Genomic DNA, 14,996 nt, shown 5'->3' with positions numbered 1-14,996 from the left:
CTTGCCCAAAATACTTTATCATGCAATATATATTTATAGGTGTTTGCCAATGACTCCCTCTGCACTGAAAGCCCACTTCATTAATTTATTGGATGAGAAATAAATATTTGATGTACAATTAACTGGAGATTACTGTGGAACAGTCCCAGAGAAGCAGATGCTCAATTCTTTACATGGCTAAAAAACATTTTACAATAAAGAACAATAAAACAATTTTGTATGTTGTTTGTGATATACACAAACATAGTTATACCCATCATGACATCTATTAATTTTTAAGGTAAGCAGTATTATGCAAAAAACATGAAACTAGTTAAAAATAATAAACCAAAGTAGTTAAACGTGGATTAAGAAAAAGAAAAAGAAAAGCAAATATACTGTAGGCCACCCAATTTACAACAGCATAATTTAGCATATGATTCTTTCTTTGGAAATCAAAAACCCTTTCTATATTGCGTTTTATTCTTAAATTTATTATTACTTTCATTTTAAGAATTTCATTCTTAATGATAGAATTTCATCAATTTATTTTAACATGTCAGGTGCAAATAATAAGGACCATCAGACAAGCAGCATAGTATTCAAACCTATACACAAAAATCTGGTCAACTAAAGTTCAACATTAAATTAGTGCTAAGCAGGGGTGAAATGCTATCTGTTCGCACCAGTTCAGGTAAAATGGTAGTGATAAAAAAACTACTGGTTCGGGTAAATTGGTAGTAAAAAGAAGCTACCCATTTGGGTGAACTGGTAGTTAAAAAGCTACCAAAAAAGCTACCAGTTCATCCCAACTGGTATTTCCGAAAATCAGCTGTGCCGCACAGTTTATATTCGCTAGAAAGCAGAAAATCGCACGGCACAGCTGTTCCCCATCTTGCTCTTTTATTTACCTTCCCAAGCCTCCTTTTTGTGCATGAAGCGGGCATTTGGCACGCACTGCACATGCGCATGGAGCGTGCTTTTGGTGCACACTGCATATGCACATGCACAGCACACGTTTGACATGTGCCATGCATGCATGGGCAGTGAACTGGTGGCAAACCATGGAATATTTCACCACTGGTGCTAAATGCCTGAGATTGTTTATCTCAGGGACAATCTCATTCCAAACAGCAGATACAGTGGTGGGATTCAAAAATTTTTACTATAGGTTCTCTGGGCGTGGGTGTGGCTTAGTGTGGCTTAGTGGGTGTGGCATGGCTTGGTGGGCATGGCTTGGTGGGTGTAGCAGGGGAAGGTTACTGCAAAATCCTCCTGATCAGCTGGGACTCGGGACACAGAGAATAGATGGGGGCGGGACCAGTCAGAGGTGGTATTTACTAATTCTCCAAACAACTCAAAATTTCCGCTACCAGTTCTCCAGAACTGGTCAGAATCTGCTGAATACCACCTCTGAGCAGATACCATGAGAAAAGGCACATTTCCAGGGTTTCAATAGATAGTACTGCTTGATCCAAAGAACCCTAAGTACACCAACCCTGCAGGGTAAAACGAGTCTGTCCAATACCATGCGAGATAGGTGCTCCCAAACCAGGCCTTATGTTGTGAAGTTTTTAACCAGAACACATTTCTATTCTTCTGGCACCATTGAAAAACTTGATATACATTTTAATTTTAAAGAAGCTTCCACCTCCACTTACCTTCATTATTCATAAATCCTGCTTCAAAACAAATTCCACTTAAATCTGTTAAATTTCCCTATTATTAATGTCACACACACACAATATACTGTATAATTTTTCTTCTTTCATTTTCTTATTTATTTCTTATATTACAAATTGCAATCACTTATATGTCACAGTCATTACTAGATGTGCTCATAGATACTGACCTCCATTGCTCATAATGGCTTTGATCTATCAAAGCTTTCACATAATGCTTTTTGGTAATACAGAAAATCTGTAAACTTTTGTGTAATAAGCACAAAGTACGAAACTAGTGCAACAGTAAAGTATCAGATAGCAAAGTATTTTAACCCACCACTTTAAGTACCATGTCATTTATATGGAGTAATATGGAACACTAAGACAATGAATGGTGGGGGCCATTCTTATAATGAAATATTGTGATGACAGATTGTGATGTGTCACGTGGCTTGCCTTAATCATATGAGTCAGCTTCTTGATCTCAGGAATGATAGAGGATACTATCCCACTGCTAATTTGAATTAAAATTCAAATGTCAATCCCATTAGATTTTTTTATATTGAATAGGGAGTTGCCTTGCAGCACAAATAATATCTCTGCCTAACCCTGGAATAATATTCCAGATATTCTAACTGTATATTTCATGTAGAACTATAGATTGGCAGATCAGCAAAATGGTGTCAGTTTATTCTTTAAGATCATAAAAGAAAGTTGGAAAAGACATAATTGAAAAACGTAGAGACTTGTTGTCAACTTCTGTAGAAATTATTGAGCCCAATATGCTTCTAAGTTGTCTGTATCTTGATGAAATGTAATATCAATTATAGAAAAATGTATAAATTTGTTTAGATGCCACATTTATGGCATAGCTAAATACTTCTATCTATATTAAATTCCAGACAGGGAGAGAGGAAAGCAGTTTAAAACATAGTTTAAGGCAAGGAATATATTAGATTACATATTCAGCACAACTTTAAATAATATCCATACTTTCTAAGATGATGATCACAATTTGTGCATAGAAATAATCACTTACCCTGAATAATGTTGTTCTGTATCAGGCAATATCTTACAAACTTAACAGAAAATCTAAATGATTCTCACTGTACAGGTGAAACTCAAAAAATTAGAATATTGTGCAAAAGTTCATTTATTTCAGTAATGCAACTTAAAAGGTGAAACTAATATATAAGATAGACTCATTACATGCAAAGCGAGATAGTTCAAGCCTTGATTTGTCATAATTTTCATGATTATGGTTTATAGCTCATGAAAACCCCAAATTCATAATCTCAGAAAATTAGAATATTGTGAAAAGGTTCAATATTCTAGGCTCAAAGTGTCCCACCCTAATCAGCTAATTAAGCCATAATACCTGCAAAGGGTTCCTGAGCCTTTAAATCAGTGGTGGGTTTCTACCGGTTCTCCCCAGTTCGTAAGAACCGGTAGTAAACATTTTGAGTAGTTCGGAGAACCGGTAGTAAAAATTCTGCCTGGTCCCACCCACAATCTATTGCTGCCTCCCAACTCCCAGCTGATCGGCTAGAAGGAAAAAACTCAGGGCTCACTTGACAAAGAAGAGGAAAAAAACCACAAGACACCATCGCTTTAAATTGAGAAGCCAAGAAGCCTCCCAACTGAACTACAATGAAAAAATCAGTACTCGCTTCTCAGCCAGGAGATTGCTTGGCAAAGAAGAAGGGGGTGGGAAACGCTGTCGCTTTAAATTGACAGATCTGGAAGCTCCTTTCTGGATCAGCTGAACAACAAACTGGATAAGTGGAGGAATTCTTATATGGTTCGAAGTTTTTGAAGTTTTGGGGTTTGTGCAACATGGGGCTTTGTGTTTCTAAAAAGGTTTGGGCGATTTCCATTGTGAAGTATCCTGTCTTGAATGAGTTTTCTGCCTGCTTGTAAGTGGAGCCGAACATCCGGCATCCACCTCTAAGCACCGGTCGCTGTTTTCTGCTTACAAAGTTTCCTTTATGCAGCTGGCAGGAATGTGGAATTCCAGGCAGGTTCCTTGTTAACAGCTTAATTATTTATTAATTATCTAGTAATATTTTATTTGGGAAATGAAGAAGGGGGAGTTTGATTCCTTCCCAGAAGAGATTAGTGGGGTGGGCAGGGAATGGGGATTTTGAAGTAACCTTCCCCTGGAGTGGGGAGGGAATGGGGATTTTAGGCTTGCTGTCAAACATCAGCCATAATACTAATGACTGTTTTGAACAATATGCAGGTTGTATTACATGAATGGCTATTTTATATGTGAAATTATGACTGAAACCTATATAGGTTCACACTGTCAGGAAGTTTGTCCTTAGTTTTAGGTTGCTTCTCTCTTTGTTGAGTTTCCATCCATTGCTTCTTGTTTTGCCTTCTGGTGTTTGGAAAATACTTTGCCCCCCCCCCTCTTCTTTCTAGCCCCCTTTCTTTCTACCCATTGCCTATCACACTCTTGGGCAAAGCATGTGAGCCATTTCCCTCTTTCTATAGTGCATCTATAGCAGAGGTCTCTAACTGACTTTAAGACAGCAAAGGCTGAGGAATTCTGGGAGTTGAAGTCCACAAGTCTTAAAGTGCCCAAGTTTGGAGACTCTTGATCTATAGTATGTAGATAATAAAGTTGAAAAAAGGTGAACAACATTTTTGCAGAACTATAGATACGTTGAGGCTGGATGTGATAAGGAATGGCTGGGAGGGGAGGGGACAGGCAAGGTACTCTTTGACGTGAGTGACATTCAGTAGGCTATGCCTAACCAGTCACATGACCATCAAGCCACACCCACAAAATAAGCCACGCCCACAGAACCGGTAGTAAAATAATTTAGAACCCATCCCTGCTTTAAGTGGTCTCTCAGTCTGGTTCAGTAGGAATCACAATCATGGGAAAGACTGCTGACCTGACAGTTGTGCAGAAAACCATCATTGACACCCTCCATAAGAAGGGAAAGCCTCAAAAGGTAATTGCAAAAGAAGTTGGATGTTTCCAAAGTGCTGTATCAAAGCGCATTAATGGAAAGTTATGTGGAAGGGAAAAGTGTGGAAGAAAAAGGTGCACAAGCAGCAGGGATGACCGTAGCCTGGAGAGGATTGTCAGGAAAAGGCCATTCAAAAGTGTTGGGGACTTTCACAAGGAGTGGACTGAGTCAGTGCATCAAGAGCCACCACACACAGACGTATCATGGACATGGGCTTCAAATGTCGTATTCCTCTTGTCAAGCCACTCCTAAACAACAATGTCAGAAGCGTCTTACCTGGGCTAAAGAAAAAAAGAACTGGTCTGTTGCTCAGTGGTCCAAAGTCCTCTTTTCTGATGAGAGCAACTTTTGCATCTCATTTGGAAACCAAGGACCTAGAGTCTGGAGGAAGAATGGAGAGGCACACACTGCAAGATGCTTGAAGTCCAGTGTGAAGTTTCCACAGTCTGTGTTGATTTGGGGAGCCATGTCACTTGTTGGTGTTGGTCCACTGTGCTTCATTAAGTCCAGGGTCAACGCAGCTGTCTACCAGGAGATTTTGGAGCACTTCATGCTTCCTTCCGCAGATGAGCTTTATGGGGATGCTGACTTCATTTTCCAGCAGGACTTGGCACCTGCCCACACTGCCAAAAGTACCAAAACCTGCTTCAGTGCCCATAGGATTACTGTGCTTGATTGGCCAGCAAACTTGCCTGACCTGAACCCCATAGAGAATCTATGGGGCATTGCCAAGAGAAAGATGAGAGACATGAGACCAAACAATGCAGAAGAGCTGAAGGTCTTCCATAACACCTCAGCAGTGCCACTGATAGCACTGATAGCATCCATGTCATGCCACATTGAGGCAGTAATTGATGCAAAAGGGGCCCAAACCAAGTACTGAGTACATAGGCATGCTTATACTTTTCAGAGGTCTGATATTGTTCTATGTACAATCCTTGTTTTATTGATTTCATGTAATCTAATTTTCTGAGATTGTGAATTTGGGGTTTTCATGAGCTGTAAGCCATAATCATCAAAGTTATGACAAATCAAGGCTTGAACTATCTCGATTTGCATGTAATGAGTCTATCTTATATATTATTTTCATCTTTTATATTATTTTATATTTATATTATTTTCATCTTTTAAGTTGCATTACTGAAATAAATGAACTTTTGCACGATATTCTAATGTTTCAAGTTTCACCTGTATTTCTGCAAAAGCATTGTCACTAAAGCAGATGTGGTTTTAAACTCTATTTACCAGAATCTGACAAGTGAGTTGAGATAGCATCTGGCACCCATTTGAGATACTTACTAGGGAGTATTAAATTGTTGATGCATTATTATAACAGGTGTCATCCTTCATCAGGTGCCTTATTTGGGTGCAATGAGTGGAAACCTTTTCATTCACTACTGCAGAAGACCTTGCTTTTAACAAGGCTACTCATCGCTAGACTTTTCAGTTCAAATATTATTGCCAGCAAAAAGTGGTGGTTGCAGGCTTCTCGTGCTGAAAAAGATTGGCAGCGATTGCAGGCCAGTGTCTCGGGGTGGGGTTGTGTGCACAGCTGCACCAACAAAGGCCGGAAGTAGCCGCCCACCATTTCCTGCTACAAAAACCTTTTTTAAAATCCTGATTGTCGGGCAATGAGAACCGGCAAAAGATGAGGCATTAGAGAATCACTGTTGCTGCTGCTGCAGAAAGATAAGTCTAAGGTTCTGGCCACCGCTACTTCAGTGTGCCGCCCCACCTTTCCGTGAGTGACATCGAATTGGCCATGCCCACTCAATTACATGATCCCTCCCCCCAGCCATGCCCACCCAGTATTTAGGACAAACCAGTTGTTAAATTAGTTAGAGCCCACCACTGGTTCTAGTCCCACCTTGGACACAAAGCCAACTGAGTGAACTTGGGCCATTTGCTTTCTCTCACTCCTAGGAAGGAGGCAATGGCAAAGCACTTCTAAAAATCATTTTCAAGAAAAATACAGGGATTTACCCAAGCACTCTCCAAAATAGTGTTTTTTAAAGCTAAACAGAATTACCTCACTCTCTCTTATGTTTCCATTCCCGATTAGTCTTGTTGCTCTATTTCATTTTTGTGAATCTTTCTTAAACTGTAGTGTCCTTAAAACTTAGCTCAGTTTTTGAGGCAAGTTTCAGCATACAGAATGTACTGGAAGTGTTGAAAACTATATTTCTATTCATGGAACACAACTTTTCTTTTTTAGCAGCTACTTTATCTTGAACTTACATTCAGTTTGTGGTCAAATACATTTCTTAGATGCTTTTTGTATTATCAAGTAAGAAATACTGTATTATGTTTGATATCTATTTTCCTACAAGAACTTTGTTTCTCCTAAATTTTAAAAAATGAATTGATGATTTATGGATTTGAAAATTAAAAAGGGCTAACAAGAAGGTGAGGGGCTTTGTAAAATATTTAAGAGAGGGAGCAATTAGAATGTAAATAACTTTTGAAAAGAAAGTTGGAAGTAGCTTATATATTTGTTATTGTTGTTAGTTGTGAAGTCATGTCCAACCCATCATGACCTCGTGGACAATATTTCTTCAAGACTACAGCCAAGAAATTAAAATATGCTTGCTCCTGGGGAGGAAAGCTATGGCAAATTTAGACAGCATACTAAAAAGCAGAGACATCACCCTGTCAACAAAAGTGCATATGGTCAAGGCTATGGTTTTCCCAATTGCAATGTATAGCTGTGAAAGTTGGACAATAAGGCAGGCTGAGCATCAAAAAATTGAGGCCTTTGAACTATGGTGCTAGAGAATACTCCTGAGAGTCCCTTGGACTGCAAGGCGATCAAACCTTAGTCCTAGAGGAGATCAACCCTGACTGCTCTTAAGAAGGCCAGATCCTGAAGATGAAACTCAAATACTTTGGCCACCTAATGAGAAGGAAGGACTCACTGGAGAAAAGTCTAATGCTGGCAATGATTGAGGGCAAAAGAAAAAAGGGGATGACAGAGAATGAGATGGCTGGATAGAGTCACCAAAGCAGTAGGCGTGAGCTTAAATGGACTCTAGAGGATGGTAGAGGACAGGAAGGCCTGAAGAAGCATTGTTCATGGGGTCGCAATGGGTCAGACATGACTTCACAACTAACAACAACCCAAAAAATATATTTATATTGTAATTATTTATATTATATTATATATATATTATTGGAAATCATGGAAATTATTTCAACATATTCCAAAATTTATTTAATTCTTTCATGTAAAAAAAGTTTATCTTGTTATTTCTTATAAGTTGAGCATTAGCATTTACATAATGGAAACCATGGAGCTTTATCAGACTATTTTCATATTTCACTAAGTGGCATAATATATTCCAGTTAGGTTATGACTATTATTAGTGCACAAGTTCATACCTGTAATTCTTACTTTTGCATTTCTATACTCAATCCTACACATTTAAGTTTATAAATATTCCAATCAACTTTAACAGTTATAGCAAACATAGTGTTCTCAGTCTTGTATAACTTATTCCATCTTGTGCCAGCAGACTAGCATCCATGTAATGCAGATCCATTAAATGAATTAGTTAACTCAAGCCTTCCGTATTTCCATAACTATATTGCAAATAGAGCTACATCAGATTCAAGACAACAATCATTACATAAATAATATGAAGACAAGAGTTTTGATTTCTCACAACAAAATATCAAAATATCCTACTGCAAACAAGTTGTGAGACCATATAACAGACATGAGCCTAGCTGAAAGATATTCTCTCCTAAAAGTATCTATTATTCAGAGGATATAGTTGATTGTATGTTGTATGCCAGAAATAGTTGATTGTATGTTGTAGGACAGATTCATTAATTCTTGGTGTCTTCCAAACAATAATAAAATCCAGGTGCAGGTGTGATAAGTCCCCCACTTATCATATAGTATCACAACCAAAGGTTTGCAAATGCAAGCAAATTTGTTAAAGCTTAATATATATATCAATTATTTCCTATCCTATTATGGTACTATTATGGTACTTATTAAGTTTTTATGCCACCCATATCACTGTTAAAGTAACTCTGGGTGGTTACAATATAATAAAGAGGTAAAAAAGAAGAAGTTTTAAACAATTAAAATCAAGAAAATTAAATAGGAAGATAAAAATCTTCCTATTTATGGGAATGGGTGACATGGGAATGGCGATCTTCTCTCTACCTCATCAGCCACTCTCAACACAGCACACCCTTTTTGGGAATAGAGAAATGGCATCTAAAGCAGTGAATGTCATGTCAGAAATGGTGTCTCAGTGCCATTTGCTTGAACGTGTGATTTGTCCTGTCACTGGAGAATATTTTTGGTTTGTTGGGCTTCTCAAATCCTGGAATCCTTCATAGCAGCATTTTTCCATGATTGGCATAGAAACCCAATTGCAAAAAAACTACCAAATATATCAACATTAGGGTTCCTAAAGGCAAAAAGACCTATCATCAATACAAGTACAAAAATGTGAAGTGGTGCTAGCAATTTGTTGTGTTGCCTTTCTGTGAAGAAAGGGAAAGGATATGTTTTTAGACATGAACATAATGGGGTGCAGAATAAAGCACTAATTTACTAGAAAACAATGATTGGGTGACAGTTATCTGTGCTCAACTATTGTCCAAAAAGAGCAAGTACTAATTAGATGGCACTTCTCTACAAGTTCTGCAAACTAAATATGCAAATATGCCTGAGGTCATAGTATTCTCATGTACTAAAAATAATTTATTTTTTTTTTATTTTTTTTATTTTATTAAATTTCTATACCGCCCTTCTCCCAAAGGACTCAGGGCGGTGTACAGCCAAAATAAAACACAGAATATATACAATTAAAAGAATTTAAAATGAACTATTACTATGCGGCCGATAATTAAAACATTTAAAAAATTTAAAATATTATTAAAACCCCAATTTAAAAACAACTATTTATGCCAGTCCTGCTTGAATGAATAAATATGTTTTAAGCTCACGACGAAAGGTCCGAAGATCAGACACTTGACGTAAGCCAGGGGGGAGTTCGTTCCAGAGTGTTGGTGCTTCCACAGAGAAGGCCCTACTCCTGGGGGCCGCCAGCCGACATTGTTTGGCGGACAGCACCCTGAGAAGGCCCTCTCTGTGAGAGCGTACGGGTCGGTGGGAGGCATAAGGTAGCAGCAGGCGGTCTCGTAAGTACCCGGGTCCTAAGCCATGGAGCGCTTTAAAGGTGGTAACCAGAATCTTGAAGTGCACCCGAAAGACTACAGGAAGCCAGTGCAGACTACAGAGCAGTGGTGTTACATGGGAGCCACGAACGGCTCCCGTTACCACTCGCGCAGCTGCATTCTGGACTAACTGCAGCCTCCGGGTGCACCTCAAGGGCAGCCCCATGTAGAGAGCATTGCAATAATCCAGCCGAGACGTAACCAGAGCGTGAGTGACCGTGCATAAGGCATCCCGGTTATTTAGATATATATTTAAACTGGGAAGGTTGGGGTGGCAGAATTTCTGGTCATCCTGTCTTTGCTCACATCATAACTTTTTCAGAAGCTAAATTGTAAAACTGAACACCATGAAACACCATTCTTTCCTGGCAATTATGTACCTCTTAGCTATAATTTATATCAGATTTTGTTTCACTTTTCTTTTTAAATCTACTTTTCCATTTGTTGTGCAGTCTTATTCCACATAACAATGTAATGTCCCTTCAAGGGCATTGCTGAATAAAATGCTATCCCTCCAATGTCCGCAAAATAATGACTTTACACAGTAAGAGAAAGAGCTGGAAAGGATGCTTGTCGTACTGCTTCACTTACCATGGTTTCCAAAAATAGTGAAGAAATAATAATAAAAAAGCAGAGTATTTTGCTGTCCTGAAATTGAAATACTACTAAGCCTCCAAAATTGAAATTGATTTTTTTATTGAACCATTAAATAATGGAGTAATTTTATTCCCCCTTTTTGTGCTGCCATGATATTTTTTAAAAATATTGTAGTGGTGAAATATAACCAAAAGATATGATGAAGTCCAACAACCAAAAATACAATTGGGCTAACAAAATCAGAAAATATACAGATAGTGATTAAATGAGTGGCATTTGAAGAAAACTGAAATATACCCATAACCTGTTAAATACAGATATAGAACCTGCTGAGTCCTTTAATGTTCTGAGGGATTTTAAAAATGGAATTAAATGTCCTAATCAGCTGTCTTTTTCTTATTTTCTTACATATAGGAAGCAAAGTTATTAATTTGACATCCTATGTGTAATTAACTGCCAAATCACAGATATATTTCTGGAATTGAGTGTTGGAAGAATGAAAACTTGTTTCAATAGTTTTCAGTGTAGGAAAAAGTAAGACTATTTTGATCTGCTTCAAATTAGTTTAGTAATGAAGAAAAATAACAAGTTAGCACCTTCAACTTTTTGTCTTTTCTCTAATCATTGCATGACCAGGGTAACCATTCCTTTAACTCAGCAGGATTCCTTCTTCTAACTTGCTATTGTGTTTGCATTTCCCAAATTGATTTGTGAAACAGCTATATGCTTTAAGGAAAACTGTACTGTACTGCTAATCAGACAAAATGGAAATATTGGGGGTGGGGAATGTTTGCAAAAACAGTAATTTAAATGAAACAAAAATACATACAAAATGGAAATAATAATAATAATAATAATAATAATAATAATAATAATAATAATAATAATAATAATAATAATAATAATAATAATGGAAGGTGAATATAACAATGCGCATATGCAGATTACAGTAGAAAAATTGAGAAAATGAACAAAGTTGATTATAACAATTTCATATATTTCTGTATTTCAGATATGTTCACTTGTTAGATCTGGGAAAAATTACCTGCAGAATTTAGCAAGGGGGAGAGGGCTTTGACCAAAAATACAGTTATGTTTCTAATGGATGAACAAGAAATTAGAAATTGTCAAACTAATAACAGCTGATTGCTACTCTTTTCTTCCGTACTCTGCAATTCAGATTCTGATATTATCTGTCCTGATGAAAGTAAGTTAGATAATTTAAGGTTATATATCTTGGAAATTGATTTCCAATTCTTTTAATTTCTGTGTAAAATGTTAGTGGAAAGCACACAGAGAAAAAAGATTTCATTTCTCAAATAGTACCCTCCGAGTTTCATATTTTATATTACTTAGGGCTCTCCAACAGCAATATAATTTTTGAAAATCACAAATACAACAATCACATTTCTCCAAGCTTTATTGGTGTATGTAATAGACTATAGTAGAATCAGTGTTTTATGTTAGATGAGTAGATTCTCTTCTCAGTGTCATAGACTTTGTAATGTATCTTTAAATGTTTTGGCGGGAAACAAGCACGTTGCTGATTGGCTGAAGCCGCCGGCTGAACTGTATTTAAGGAGAGGTTTTTCCCCAGCCCGGTTGCTGGGTTCACCGTATATTAAAGAGCTGTTGTCACTATCCTGGTCTCCTGCCTCGTGATTGCCCAAACTTAACACTGGCGACGAAGGTGGGATTCCGAGGCTAAAAACACCAGGAAAGAGCTGAACGCACTACGAGGACCGAACCCAGCAAAATTCAGGGCGAAACGCAGCGATGGCCAGCTATACACCACCCGCACCGTTTGACCCATCCAAGGAGAAATGGGGGACATACATGACCCGTTTCGAGAGTTTCCTCGAGGCGAACGAACTGCAAGGAGTTCCAGATAACAGAAAAAGGGCGTATTTCCTGAGCCACTGCAGTCCCGAGGTCATCGACATCGCAGAAGCCCTGGCAGAGCCAACGCCGGTACAATCGGTATCGTGGCAAACTCTGCAGAACCTATTGAAGAACCATTTCGCGCCAACACCGTCCAAATATGTGCAGCGTTTTGAATTTGGAGAGCGCAAACAGCAAGAGGGCGAGTCCATCAGCGATTACATGGCCGCCCTGAGGAAAGCCTCCAAATATTGTGGGTACCGCGACTTGGATGAGGAACTGCTGGAGCAACTCATCCGCGGGGTTAGGGACATCCGTTTGCGGAGGCGGCTGCTGGCTAAAAGCAACCTAACGCTGGCAAACGCCCTGGACGAAGCCAGGGCTCACGAGATGTCCACCCAAGCGGCAGAGACCTTACAAAGGCAGGTCACACCAACGGCTAGCGCGAAATCAACCCCGGTCCACAGTGAAGAGGTCCAGGCCGAATCGGAGGGGGAGGACGAGGAAGGAGTCTTCTACACCGGGAGGCCGGAGAAAGACGACCGGGGTGACTGCGCGAGTTGCGGAGGGCAACACCAACGACAAAAATGCAGATTTAAAGATGCAACATGTCGGCGATGCGAAAGGAAGGGGCACCTAGCACAGGTCTGTCGAGCTCCCCAACCTTCCCGCCAAAAATTTAAACCAGCCAATCAGAGCGCGGGAACGGCGAAGCGGCCCGCGAGTGGTCAGTTTAAAAAAGGCGCGAAATTAAACCAAACTGTTGTGAGAGTGGGTCACGCATCAACTCGCATAGAAAAGAAAATCTTTACAAAAGCAAAGATTGAGGGGGTGCCGTGCCGACTGGAGGTGGACTCATCGATCACGATTATGTCCTGGGAAGGCGGAATGTCTTGGGGAAAGGCGGAAGCTAGGGCATTCGAAGGGGTAAAAAATCTCCTAACGAGTGATAGCCTCCTCATCCAGTATAATGGCACACTACCTCTAGTGTTAAGTTGTGATGCGTCTCCCTACGGGGTGGGGGCTGTGCTCAGCCACAGGTTACCTAATGGCACAGAAGCCCCCATTGCATACTACTCCCGAACCATGTCACCAACTGAGAGGAACTATAGCCAGCTTGATAAGGAAGCCTTGGCTATAGTCGCAGGGGTAAAGAAATTTCATGAGTACGTATTTGGTCGTGATTTTGAAATCATCACGGACCATAGACCCTTGCTAGGTTTGCTGGCAGGCGACAGACCAACGCCCGTGGCACTTTCACCAAGACTGACCCGATGGACTATCTTCCTGGCAGCGTATTCTTACAAATTGCTACACCGGCCAGGAAAAGATTTAGGGCACGCCGACGCACTGAGCAGATGCCCATTACCAGAGACCATCGAAGACCCCACTCCAGGAATACCAGTCCTGCTAATTGACTCTTTGGACTCTGGCCCAGTCACATCCAAGGAGGTGGCTCGGGCTTCGTATAAGGACATTATAATACGAACTGTACTTGGTTGGGTACAAAGAGGGTGGCCCGCTGCGCCGGGCGAGCGTTTTAAAGAGTTTGTAAAGAAACGAGGGGAACTTTCGGCTCAAGGGGGGTGCCTGCTATGGGGGGATCGAGTGGTGATCCCAGAGAGATTGAGGAAAAGGGTGTTGGATCTCCTTCACGAGGGTCACCCAGGGATCGTGAGGATGAAGGGTCTAGCGAGAAGCTATGTGTGGTGGCCCTTAATGGACTCGGAAATTGCTGAGAGGGTAGGGAAATGCCAGGCCTGCCAGGAGTCCAGACCGCTACCCCCAACGGCCCCGGTTCGGGAATGGGAGAGACCCCAAGGACCCTGGTCTAGAATCCACATTGATTTTGCCGGCCCCTTCCACGGCCAAACCTTTCTGGTGGTAGTCGATGCCTACTCCAAATGGCTGGAAATCATTCTCATGAGATCCATGACAGCCGAGGCCGTGATCTCAGTCCTACGGCACCTATTCGTAACCCATGGGTTACCCGACACGTTAGTATCCGACAACGGCCCGCAATTCACGGCAACCCAGTTTGAGGGGTACTTGGCAGAAGAGGGCATCCGGCATGTCCTCTCGGCGCCTTTCCACCCTGCGACGAATGGCCTTGCAGAACGCTCCGTCCGGAGCGCAAAAGAGGCATTGTCCAGAATCAAGCCAGGTGACTGGCAAACAAAAATCGATACCTTCCTGGCCGTCCAACACAGAACCCCCTGTGTCACAACTGGCAGAAGCCCAGCAGAATTATTAATGGGCCGGAAGCTCAGGTGCCCACTAGACCGGTTAAACCCGAACTATACACCAGACGGTTTATTTTATTTATTTATTTATTTATTTATTTATTCAAATTTGTATACCGCCCTATCTCCCGAAGGACTCAGGGCGGTTCACAGGCACATAAAACATTTATATACAATTAAAATAACTATTAAAAAACTTATTCTAATGCCAAATATTAAAAATATAAATATAAATCGTAAAACCAAATTTAAACCCCTGTAAACGGTTACAAGGGGGGCCTCGATAAAACAAGAGGGATGGACATAGGCGACCGAGTGTGGGCACACAACTATGGTGAGGGCCCGACCTGGGTAGCAGGAAAAATCCTAAACATAACAGGTCCAAAATCATACTTAGTGGAGATAAAGGACGGCCGGGTCTGGAGGCGCCACATAGACCAAATAAGAAAACG

General features: G+C 40.3%; 1 pseudogene; it reads left to right on the top strand.

Moving 5' to 3' along the window:
• LOC131200030 (uncharacterized protein K02A2.6-like) overlaps positions 1–14,404 on the top strand; it is a 115,702-nt pseudogene extending 101,298 nt beyond the window's left edge.
• Positions 14,405–14,996: the final 592 nt, after the last annotated feature.

The sequence above is a fragment of the Ahaetulla prasina genome, chromosome 5 (genome assembly GCF_028640845.1).
Source record: "Ahaetulla prasina isolate Xishuangbanna chromosome 5, ASM2864084v1, whole genome shotgun sequence".
Lineage (NCBI taxonomy): Eukaryota > Metazoa > Chordata > Lepidosauria > Squamata > Colubridae > Ahaetulla > Ahaetulla prasina.
The sequence above is the reverse complement of the archived record's forward strand: the minus strand, read 5'-3'. Positions and strand labels throughout refer to the sequence as shown.